The sequence below is a fragment of the Cetorhinus maximus genome, chromosome 2 (genome assembly GCF_964194155.1).
Source record: "Cetorhinus maximus chromosome 2, sCetMax3.hap1.1, whole genome shotgun sequence".
NCBI classification, from domain to species: Eukaryota; Metazoa; Chordata; class Chondrichthyes; order Lamniformes; family Cetorhinidae; genus Cetorhinus; species Cetorhinus maximus.
In genome coordinates this window covers 103,528,174-103,540,270 of record NC_135880.1, presented here as the reverse complement: position 1 = coordinate 103,540,270, position 12,097 = coordinate 103,528,174, and the positions used below count along the sequence as shown (strand labels likewise).

The window sequence follows — 12,097 nt, the reverse complement described above, 5'->3', positions numbered from 1 at the left end:
TCCTCCTCTTCTGTCTTCCTGCTCAGTTTCCCATCTCCCTGACATTCTGGCTGAAACCCTCCCCGACAGCACTAGCAAACATCCTCCCCCGAACAAGGGCATTGGTCCCGGTCCTGCCCAGATGCAACCTGTCCTGTTTGTACTGGTCCCACCTTCCCCAACCGTATCCAAAATGGTATATCTGTTAGAGAGGGGGACGGCCACAGGGGACTCCTGTACTACCTACCTTCTTCTACTCTGCCTGGTGGTCACCCATCCCCTTTCTGCCTGTTCAGTCTTTACCTGCAGTGTGACCACCTCACTGAATGTGTTGTCCACGATAATCTCAGCATCACGGATGCTCCACAGTGAATCCACCCGCAGCTCCAGTTCCGAAATGTGGTTAGCCAGTAGCTGCAGCTGGACACACTTCCTGCACACATGGTCTCCAGGGGCACTGGAAGTGTCCATGACTTCCCGCATTGTGCAGGAGGAGCATATCATGGATGCGAGCTCTGCTGTCATGACTTCCCTTCAGACTAAGCTCGTTAGTTACTCCTTTTAAAGAATACTAATTATGCTAGGGGCCCTATTCCACTCCAAACACTCCCAAGTGCAGTCCAAAGTCCTCACCTTATTTTGTTTAAGTTAATGGACTTCAGCAGTTTAATTAGTAGAAAAAGTAGAAGTAGAAGTACTGACCTGACCCTACTTACCAATCAGCTGCCTCCCCTGTGTCGCATTGCTTTTTGAATCATGATGTCACTTCGAACTCTACCACCTGAAGGTCCTGAGGGTACGCCTCTCCTCTCCGGTCTTGGCCTCTGTTTTTCGCACCCTTTTATACCGCTCTCGCTGGCCTCTCCTCTCCGGTCTAAAACTCACCTTCTTCCAACCCTAACAGCAACTTATAGTTAATTGCTAAATTAAAGAAAGACTAGACTTTAGATAGAATTTAACTCTTAATTTAACCCTTAAACCCCCTCAGTCACCAATCCCCAACTGAAGCTCTCTACTGCAGCCAAACACAGCACTCCATTGCTGACGTCTGGCATCCAAGATGGGTCATGTCAGGACTAAGATGGTCAAGAAAGCTGCCCGGGAGATCATTAAGAAATACTACGCCCGCCTTGGCAATGACTTCCACACCAACAATAGGGTCTGCGAGGAGATTGCCATCACCACCAGCAAGAAACTTCGCAACAAAATTGCAGGGTATGTGACACACTTAATGAAGCGTATTCAGCATGGGCCTGTCAGAGGCAACTCTATCAAACTGCAGGAAGAAGAGCGGGAGAGGGGGGATAACTATGTCCCAGAGGTTTCTGCTCTGGATCAGATGATTGAGGTGGACCCAGATACCAAGGAGATACTGAAGCTGCTGGACTTTGGCAGCTTGTCCAATCTGCAGGCCACACAGCCTTCAGTAGGAGTGGCATTCAGGACTCCAAGGATCTCAAATTATTTGTACCACAATGCTCTACAATGAAAAAAAGACAAAGTCAGCACTATAAGATAGCCTACTTTTATACTCTCTGAACCTAGCCTCTGAAAACTTGGTTAAGCCAGTTATCTAATTAACTAGTTACAGTTGCAAGCAGAGCCTGTATGAGCCCAGTTTTAAGGCTAAAACTTACCTTCCAACCCTAATAGCAACTTTTAGTTAATTGCTAAATTAAAGAAAGACTAGATTTCAGATATAACTTAACCCTTAATTTAACCCTTAAACTCCATCAGTCACTAATCTCCAACTGAAGCTCTTTACTTCAGTCAAACGCAGCACTCCAGTGCAGGCTGTGCTGCCTGTTTCAGCTCCACTGCATCCGTGGGAGTGGCCTGGTCAACCCTGGGTTAGACTACATATAGACTATGTAGGTCCATTTTTATGTATCATGTTTTATTGATCGTGAACGCACATTCTAAGTGGATTAATGTGTATGAAGTTAGATCACCAACATCATGTGCAACTTTTGAAAAGCTACGCCAATGTTTTAGTGTACATGGCCGAACAGAAGTTGCGTTGGATAACGGTACTGTGTTCACTAGTATGGAATTCCAGAGATTCATGAGCTTAAATGAGATTAATCATATTAAAAAAGCACCATGTCATCCCTCATCCAATGGGTTAGGAGAAAGAGCGGAAACTTTTAAAACAGGAATGAAGAAGTTATCCGAAGGAAAGTTAGAAATACGAATTCCACAATTTTTTCTCAACTATAGCAACTACGAGTTCAACACTGTCTGAATTACTAATGAAATGCCCCTTCATACAAGTTTGAATCTGGTGTTCCCTAACTTAGAGGGGAAGATAGAGAAGAACCAGAGTAGTCAGAAAGTGAATCATGATATTCACAGTAAAGCTCGAAAATTTACTGTGGGAGAGACAGTGTTCGTGTGAAATTTTGGAAATGGGCCAAGATGGGTCCCTGTATGACAGGACCTTTGTCATACCAAGTGGAAGTTGGAAAACCAGATTGTTTGGAAACATGTGGATCATCTAAAAAGCAGAGAGACACCCCAACAACCAATTACTCCACCTGAAATTGAAGCCGAACCTTTGATCCCTGAGGTGCCAGATTGACATAGAATAGACACACCTGATGCCTCCGTCGAGGTAAATAATTCTGAACTGCCATTGTCTCAGGATGCCCCTGATGCTGCAATTCCTGATCAAGTTGATCCAGTGGGAGAATCTTAAGTCGTAGAGCTGCGTCGCTCTAACCAAACTAGAAAACCACCTCAGAGACTTAATCTATAATTGCATGAACTGTGTATATTTGTATATGTTATGGATTAAGATATTCTTGTAAATAAGAAATGTAAAAAAAAATTAAAGAGGGAAGAATGTAGTGATTTTAAGTAAAATCTTTCATACCGTTTTAGGGATCACGTGATTGTACTGATGAATCAGCCCCAAGTATGGGTAATCTTAGGGGTGGAACTTTCTAGTCGTGGACCTGGTTCAAGTATGTAGCTTCTTCAGGAGCTCTGTAAATAAAGTTAACTATTTCTAACAATAAACCTGTCCAATACAGCAAGTTTATTACAATTCCGCAGTTCTGTCAAATCTTTTCTTTCCACCACAGTGGTGCTCAATCTAAAGGATCTCTTTGTGTTTACACTGCAGCACTGTATGTGGCCAGACCCCTGCTCCAGCTCTGACAAAGTGATACCAAAGCCAAAACCATCCCAAACACTGCCTATTCCAGGATTCCCTCCATTGGAGCAAAAGACAGAACTGTCCCCTAGTGCAGCTAAACATTTCCCCTCGTCAGTGCAGCTAAACACGAGTGCCAGTTATTTCTGCTGGAGGATGGAATCATCCCATATTCACATTAAGTTCGGTAGCGGGCAGGTAAAACCCACCAGCCGCGATGGTGGGATTTCATGCCGTATTGTCCCAAACCTGCCACATTATTTACATATTCCCAGGAAACACGCCGTTTCCATAGTGGGCCGGTTCTCATTCGTCCACCCACCATCGCCTTGCCGCTTCATCATGCTGGGGGCCATGTTTAAAGCCCAGTCGTGTGCACACACCTCAGTGCTTCCAGCCCATGACTGCTGCAGGAAACATGTCCACAAAAGGAAAGAAGACTGCAGCCCCCAGGTTTAGCGACATGTCACTGGAACACCTTTCGGATGCTGTGGAGGCCCGCTGGGATACCCTCTACCACTGCCCTGGCCACAGGATGGGCAGCAGCATTACCAACCAGGCTTGGCAGTGGTGGTCAGCGTCAATGCCCTGCAAAAGAGGACAGCCACCCAGTGCCGCTACAGGATGAATAGTCTCATCAATTCCACCCATGTAACTCACTCGTATCACTCTCACACACTCAAAAATTCATCACACATCCACAGGGATCTCACACCTCAAGGGACAACACCACTAACTCTCACACACACCCTCACATCTCCATCAGACTCATATCCTCTGGAGCTCACATCCTCATCCTGTCCATGGCTCCGCTCACCACACAAACATTCCATACAGTGCCATATGTCCTGCTCACACTCTCTCCATCTGTTTTCATGCAGGAGAAGCCTGCTCACATCAGCAGGGAGAGGCCTCAGACCAGGGGTGGAGTGGCCCATATTAGGCCCCTCACTCACTTTGAGGAGTGTGCCATTGCACTGAGTGGTGAGGACGTGGACCATGCCTGCAGCGACAATGAGGCTGGCGGTGAACATCCACATGAGGATCCTGCATCACATCATCCCTCCTTCAACGCAACTGTGAGTGCTCTTTCTCTTGCTTTTGACTCTGCTGCCATGCAACACTTATCTCTATTTTGGTTCACAGGGAGTTCTGCCAAGTGACCCAGCCAGTCAGTCCCTCAGCTCCATCTACATCCTCATCTGCAGCCAATAGGACTCCTCCTCCAGTGAAGAAGTGAAAGTAAGCAGCCTGGAAGACCCCTCACCACAGAGGGAGCAGTCGGCCCATGAGTGACTCTGAAGGGAAAACTGTCTCTCCCACAGAGCCTTTCGGAGCCTCGTGCAAGTACTCCCCCATGTATGCGGATCTTTCACGTTTCACACTCATCCCAATGTCCTGAGCATTTTCAATGTTGCCTGCTGGAATTCGCTTTCAGTTGTCCATCTGAGCTGACCCGCATCTCCGTCCACCCACTGATCACACTCCCATGCAGCACCTGATCTCGCCCACTACGACTGTTGTTTCACTTTCGATTTGGACAGCATGGTGCTAATTTGGTTTTACGTTTGCTCCCCTGTCCTGTTCCCTCCCCCAGTCACCCATTTCCTCTCCCCCATCACAATTAACGCCCTCCCCAACCCCGGCATCACATTCCACCCCCCACCCATTACCTACCAGCCACAACCCTTTTCCTTCGGGAATGTCCAGGTGAACATGCACGTTCCCTTCCTTCACGAAAATCCCATCCCCATCCACACTCACCTCCCCAACCTCCCCCTTCCCACCCCCAGGGTCCGTATCTGCCTCCGGGTCCCCACCAACCACCCTCGCCGTCCCTTCTATCACCACTGCTGAACCTTCCCCCTCCCACCCTATTGACTCACTCTGCCCTCGGTCCCTCTCACCATTCCTTCATACCATGCTCACCCTCAGTTCACTCCCCAGGAGGCAGACATGAACCTATCCGACTTCTCCTGTGCATGTTCACCTGCACATTCCCTCTTCGCACCCATCCCCCCATCCGCACCCCTTCCCCCCGGAACCCCTTCCAACCCCCCTGCCCGGTCCTGCCACCCATCCCAGACTCGTCCCCTGCTTAGTCCCTCCCCTTCCCAACTCCTTCCTCCACACTTAACACTTCCTCCAGCTTCACACCTTCCAACTCCCTTCCTGGCTCCTTCCTCCACTCTTACTTCTTCCTCCACCCTTACTCTCTCCCCCTCCACACTCCTTCCTCTCCCTGGACACCCTCTACTCTCTGCACCCCTTCCTCCCCCTGGATTCCCACCCCTCTCTGCACCCCTTCTTCCCCCTGGACACCCTCTCCTCTCCCCACTCCTTCCGTTTCACTTCCACCCCCCTTACACCTACCCCCCCAGTTGCCGTCTTCCCCCACATTACCCCCTCCTCCCCGTTCTCCCTCCCCCTTCCCAACCTCTTTCCCCCAACACCTTCATTCCCCCCCTCCCAACCTCACCCCTCTGACACCTTTATTCCTCCCTACCCAACGTCACCCCACCCTGACACCTTCATTCCCCCACTCCCAACTCCCACCCCCTCGACCATCCCCCATTGTGAGCATCAACGAGCACCATAACCTTGACAGAAATCCACAGAAATTCCAGAGACAATGCATAAATGGTGTTTATGATCAGAATAACCCCCACAGAACAAAGGGTCTCGACATTGAGGATACTCCCAAAAATGTGTAACTGGGGGTGGAATTTTCTGTGCCCGCTGGCAGCAGGTGTGACTGGGGGCAAGCGCGGACAATATGGCGCGATTGGCTTCACGATGGTGGGAACGCAGGTTGCAATCGTCTGCTCAGCCCACCGACGGCAGGCCACGTTCCCTGGCCTACAGTCATCGGGAACCTCATTGTAATACATCAGTGGATCATTAAAAGGCAACCCCACCAGGCTCTTGCACCCCCACTGGATCGTCCGTCCTCGTCAGTAGGAAAGCAGGTCGACATGTTTCACAATGGCACACAGGCGACGTGCACTTGGTGGTCTTCACATTGGGGGAACCGGAGCTGAGTGAACAGTATTGTTCTGCAGAGCTCGCCAGGGTCACCTGTTCCTTTGCAGGCTTCAGGGTCGCTGGGGGAGCTGGGTGAAGTGCCTCCCTGCCATGGATGGGGGTGGGGGGTGTCTGGGGGTAACTGCTGCCCAGCCTCGGAGGCGACTGTTGTCAGGGGTGGGGTGGGGGGGCAACTGCTGCCCTGGTGTTGGGTCCCGCGCACAAGAAATCGAGGTGGGGGGTGGGGTAGGTGAGGGAAGTGGCCACGTAGTAGGGACACTTGTATAAACTGACCATTCCTCTGCAACTGAGACAGTTCTGGCCAAGCCACAGTGCTCCAATTGGGGTCAGGCTCCTAGACTGCCCGCCCACGCAAGCAACGTGGAGGCACCAAGGTGCCACCAAGCGCTCCAGGCCTTACCAACCCACCTCACCCCCCAGCACAGACTACGAGTCTGCGACGACTTTACTGGGCCGTGGGGCACACGTTGTACAATCTCCTCACCAACGCTGGCCATTGAGGTGCCCCTTGCAATCTCAGCATCCCGGTTAGGAGCATTCTCCCCCATATCGCACTCATCTCTGGCCATCTGAGGGGTGGCCAGCACTCTCTGGGAAATGTTAAGTGGTGGTCATACAGGGCCAGGAATGTACTAAGTACAGCCATGATAACTGTGTCTCTCTCTCTCTCTTTCATGCCGCAGGAGGACCACATCAGGAGCATGAAGCCTCGTGACCTAGCTGTATGCCTGATGGCCTACAGAGACAGTAGAAGACGGAGAATAGAGTGACTGAGGCTCCTGGCTGTGCAAAGGCAGGAGCAGCAACCTCAAGAAGAAGGGGCTGCTGGGGCTCCCACACACTCTGCCCAGGAGTGACAGCGAGCTGTGGCTGGTCAGTGGCTAGTGACGCTCAGGGTCTCTCAAAGCTGCCTGCCATTCCTGCAGATGACTGAGAACCAGTGTCGCCAATGATTGTGCATGTCTAGGGACTTGGTAGCTCACATCTTCCACTTACTGCAGGACTTGGCGCCAAGGGGACATGGAGGGCATCCACTGCCAGGGGCTGTGAAAGTGACAACAGTGCTCAATTTCTACACCAGTGGCTCCTTTCAGGGCTCCACAGGTGACCTCTATGGGATCTCACAAGCCTTCACCCACAAATGCATCCATGAGGTCACAGATGCCATCTTCTCGAGGGCACACAACTTGGTGCATTTCGCCTGGCAAACCCAGGACACCCATGTGATGCTCAGATCTCCATCACTACACATGGTGGACTACATCAGCCACAAGGGCTTCCACTCATTGAATGTGTAGCTGATATGAGACCACCAGAAACACATCCTGCAGGTGTGCGCACGGTTTCCAGGGAGTGTGCATGATGTCTACATTCTCAGTCGGTCACAGATCCCTGGAGTCTTCCAGGGTCCACAGAAGCTGCAGGGTTGGCTCTTCGGGGACAAAGGCTACCCGCAGAGACCGTGGCTGATGACACCCGTGTGGTGGCCTCAGGCTGCAGCAGAGCGACAGTATAACGAGGCTCATGCTGCAACTCACAACTTGGTGGCGCAGACCGTCGGGAAGCTGAAGATGTGGTTCCGGTGCCTCAACCGGGCTGGTTGGGCCCTGCAATACAGTCCTCAGAGGGTGTCATGCATCTTCGTCGTCTGCTGCGCCCTTTACAATCTGGTGCTGCAACGGGGAGACGAGCTGGCTGAGGAGGAGATGGAGGATCTGCAAACATCCTCCGATGATGAGGACACCAATTGGCATGAGGCTGAGGAGGTCCTCGGAGGCAACGATGACGGGGATGAGGCCCTTGCACTCGCTAGATGAGGCAGGCACGCTTGGGAGGACCACATAGCTGCTAGATTTGTGGAAGATGATGACAACATGCAGTGAAATGTCCCCATAGATCCTCACATCACATGTGTGAATGTTTGACTCCTGTCTGGCTTATGGCAGCGCAAGTACCCTCTGTGATAATGCTCCTGTCATGGAGATGCGCTGGAGGCCCTAATAATGGCTCGACTGCAGGAGGATGATAGCAACATGCAGTGAGGATACTCCATAGATCTTCTCACAGCCTCTGAGAATGCTTGACTCCTGTCTGTCTGAGGGCAGCTCCCTTGTGCTCCATGATCAGGGTTATATCATACAGACACAGCCATGAAACTTTAGAAACATCTGATGCTTTGTCCGCCTTCAGCACCTGAGCCCTTCAGGAGCTGGAGCACAGCATCACTGGTCGCTGATGCTGGTGTGATGGGGGCCAGCCCCTCCTTAAAGAAGCTGAGAGCACATCGAGAGAATGAGAGAGCTCTGTGATGCCTGTCCACAACATTCTAGCAGGAATGACCAGCACCGCCGAGGTACAGGCATCAGTAATGTTTCCAGGGAGTGTGAGGCTGGACCATCACTTTGGTATGAAGACTGCACAAAGCACAGGGAAGAGGCCTTGGACTGAGACACCTGCCTTTATCTTCTGCAGAAAGATTTCATATATGAGTGATAAGAACATTGCTCATCAGATCAAGGAGCCATTTGCAGGGAGACATTCTTGGGAGTTTATTGGAAATAGTGAACAGTATGTAGCACCTGTGCCCAGGCTGTGCAACTAATTCTCCATAACTGTCCTAACCCTGCCGCTACGTCTTTGTGCTCCCCGGATATCCACAACAGAGGTGGAGGCAGCCTGCTGACTGTGACGCCCTGTATGTGATGGCTTTGGCAGGCGTCCTCTGGAGGGCCGAGACTTGGAGGACCTCAGTCTGCTTTCGGGGTCATGCAGTGAGGCAGTGGCACCCTCCTCGGCCTTGAAATTGGAGCTGCTGAGGTCACAGGAAGAGGGGAGTTGGATTGGCCGGGCACTCTCGGAGTCACCTGGATAGATGGGCCCGGAGTGTGTACCTGCTGGTCTTCCTCCCTGTGGGTGCCCAGGTGCCCCAGGCTGACTCCTTGAGGAGCAGGGGTAGCTGAAGTGAGATCAAGCTGCACGGCACCCCTCTCGTGTACACATTGTTGGAGGCCAACTATGGCATCAGCGATGGAGTTGAGCCCGCCCAGCAGTGCAGGAGCGAAGCCCTGGACTAAGGGCTCAATGGTGGCCGCCATTCTACCAGTGTTGACCTCAGTGTGTTGGCATGCCAGTGCTACCACCTCAGAGTGAAGGCGGATGGACTCCTCCATCGTGCCTTGCAACCTGAGGAGTGCAGCAGACATCCCTTCCTGATGTTCCTGAGCTTGCCTTTGCAGCTCCAGCAACTGTGACATGACCGAGTCCAGAGGCTCCTCATCTGACTTAGACTCAGCAATGTTCTGGCCTCCAGAAGTCCTCCGAGTGCCGAGGACCTGGGAAGTCCCTGCCACCACCTGCTGTGGATCAGGCAGTGCGATGTGCTCACCGGATTGTGATCCCGAGGCTATTGTAAAGCAAGGACTTGCCGAGGTGCATGTATTTGAGCTGTTGGAGGGTGTGAGTGAGCGCTGTGATGGGACTTCAGGGGCGGTGCCTCCAGATTCCTCTCCAGAGGTTTCTTTGGGGCTTGATTGGAAGCCCTGGGTCATGGACTCTGTCGGCTGTTTGGCAGATGTGCCTGTGAAAGCAAAGAGAGATAATTAGTGCATGGCAGTGGCCTGTGAAAGAGGACACGTAACTCACGGCATGGTTGTCTCATGGATGTCGCACTGCTGGATCCTCATTTGGTAGTGCGGTGCCGACCTCACCGTCAGCACAGGAACAGTTTAGATCGTGGCCAGCCAGCTGGTTGGCTCTGTTTTCAAAGTCCATGAGGACTTTGATTTTGGGCATTCCGCCACCAGTCTGCGACCTCTCCCTGTTGTTGTGTGCCAGCTTGTACTGCATGGATAAACATTGAGAAAGTGTAAACAGGACGCTTGCCAGGCCAGATGATAAATGTGCCTGTGGGTGGTGAGTGGTCCCATGGACGGGATGAGGACAATGACAGTGAGTGTGAGAGAGTGAATGGTGATGCCCCTTGAACTGGCAGTGAGTGAGGGCCCTGTGGGTGTGTGATGCGATTGTGAGTGTGTGAGTTGAGAGTGATGAATAGAGTGATTTACCCTGGCGGAATGGAGGAGATAATTCATCCTCTTGTGGCACTGGTTGACTGTCCTCTTCTGAAGGGCATTGGCACTGCCCACCACTGCCACTGCCTCCCATGCTGGATTGGTCATGTTGCTCCCCATCATGTGGCTAGAGCAGGGGTACAGGACATCCCGGCGGGCCTCCACGGCATCCAGCAGTCGCTCGAGGGACCCGTTGTTGAAGTGGGGGGCTGCAGTCGTTTTTCCTTTGCTGGCCATGTCTTGCATGCAGCAGCGGTGAGCTGGGAGCAATGAGCGCTTTGCTTGCGGCTGGACTTTAAACATTGCACCTGGCCTGATGCGGCAGTGGGGTGATGGCCAGCAGGCGAATGAAATGGAAGCAGCGTGTTTCCCGGGAGTGCATAAATAATGAGGTGGGTTTGGGACGACGCGGTATGAAAACCTGCCATCGCGGCTGGCGGTAAAACATCGTGTTACCTGTCCGCTACCACACTTAGTGCAAATTTTGGAAAATTCTGCCCTGGGTTTCTGTCCTTTTCCTGGAGGTTTTACCAGGTTCACTGAAGTGATGGCATAAGATCAGACAGATCCCAGTGTCACTGATTTTTCACCATTTCATACCAAACATTATCCTGAAATTTTTAACAAAAAGCCTCACGGCTGAATTGTCCCAGTGCAGTCACGGGCATGTAAAATGCCTTTTTACCCGCCGGCTGCAGTACCAACTTTTCACACTATATCGTCCCAAACCTGGCACTTTAATCATGCCTAAAGCAAAATACTGCGGATGCTGGAAATCTGAAATAAAAACAGAAAATGTTGGAAAAACTCAGCAAGTCTGATAGCATCTGTGGAAATAGAAACAGAGTTAACGTTTCGAGTTAAGGTGGAGACAGGGTCAATAAAATGGTTAGTGTCTGGAATGCATTGCATGAGAGTGTGGTGGAGGCAGGTCAATCGAGTGGTCAGAATCTGGAAAGCACTGCCTGAGAGTGTGGTGGAGACGGGGTCAATCAAGTGTTAAGATCTGGAAAGCACTGCCTGAGAGTGTGGTGGAGACGGGGTCAATTGAATGGTGAGGATCTGGAATGCACTGCCTGAGAGTGTGTGGGAAGCAGGTCAAGTGAAGCTTTCAAAAAGGAATGAGGCTGTTATCTGAAAAGGAAGAATATGCAGGGTGACAGGGCGAAGGTGAGAGAGTGGCACTAGGTGAATTGCTCATAAGGAGAGCCGGTGCAGACATAATGGGCTGAATGTCCTCCTCCTGCACTGTTACAATTCTGAGTCTGTATTACTTTTCTTCAGAACTAAAGGGAAGGAGAAATGTGATGAAATTTATACTGTGTAAGGGGGTGGAGCAGGTGATGCTGGAAAGAAGGCCAGTGATAGGTGGGGGCTAAGGAGAGATTGACAAAGGTGTCATGGAGAAAAAGACAAAGGGAGTGTTAATGGCAGTGGTAAGGCTAAAGGAGGTGCTGATAGTGGCATAAAGGTAAAAAAAAGCAGAATGTGTTAAAGCAGAATGAGGGTAAGCAGTCTGTGAAAGTACAACATGGAACAAGTAACAGATGACCCTTTTGGGGTGGGGTGGGGGGATGGAGGTGGTTGGGGAAAAAGGATGGAAAAAGGGATAAAAGGGGATAAAAAGAGGATAAAACAATGAATAAATGAATAAAAATGAAATAAGCTGATGAAAAATAAATTTACATTTTTTAAAAAGGGGATTAAAAAAGGGGTGAGGATGGAGGAGAGAGTTCATGATCTGAAGTTGTTGAACTCAATGTTAAGCCCGGAAGGCTGTAAAGTGCCTAGTCGGAAGATGAGGTGCTGTTCCTCCAGTTTGCGTTGGGCTTCACTGGAACATTGC

At 51.0% G+C, this 12,097-nt stretch overlaps 1 pseudogene; it reads left to right on the top strand.

The window, feature by feature from the left end:
• The first annotated feature begins 1,033 nt into the window (after positions 1 to 1,033).
• Positions 1,034 to 1,480, top strand: LOC144690455 (small ribosomal subunit protein eS17 pseudogene; annotated as a pseudogene).
• Positions 1,481 to 12,097: the final 10,617 nt, after the last annotated feature.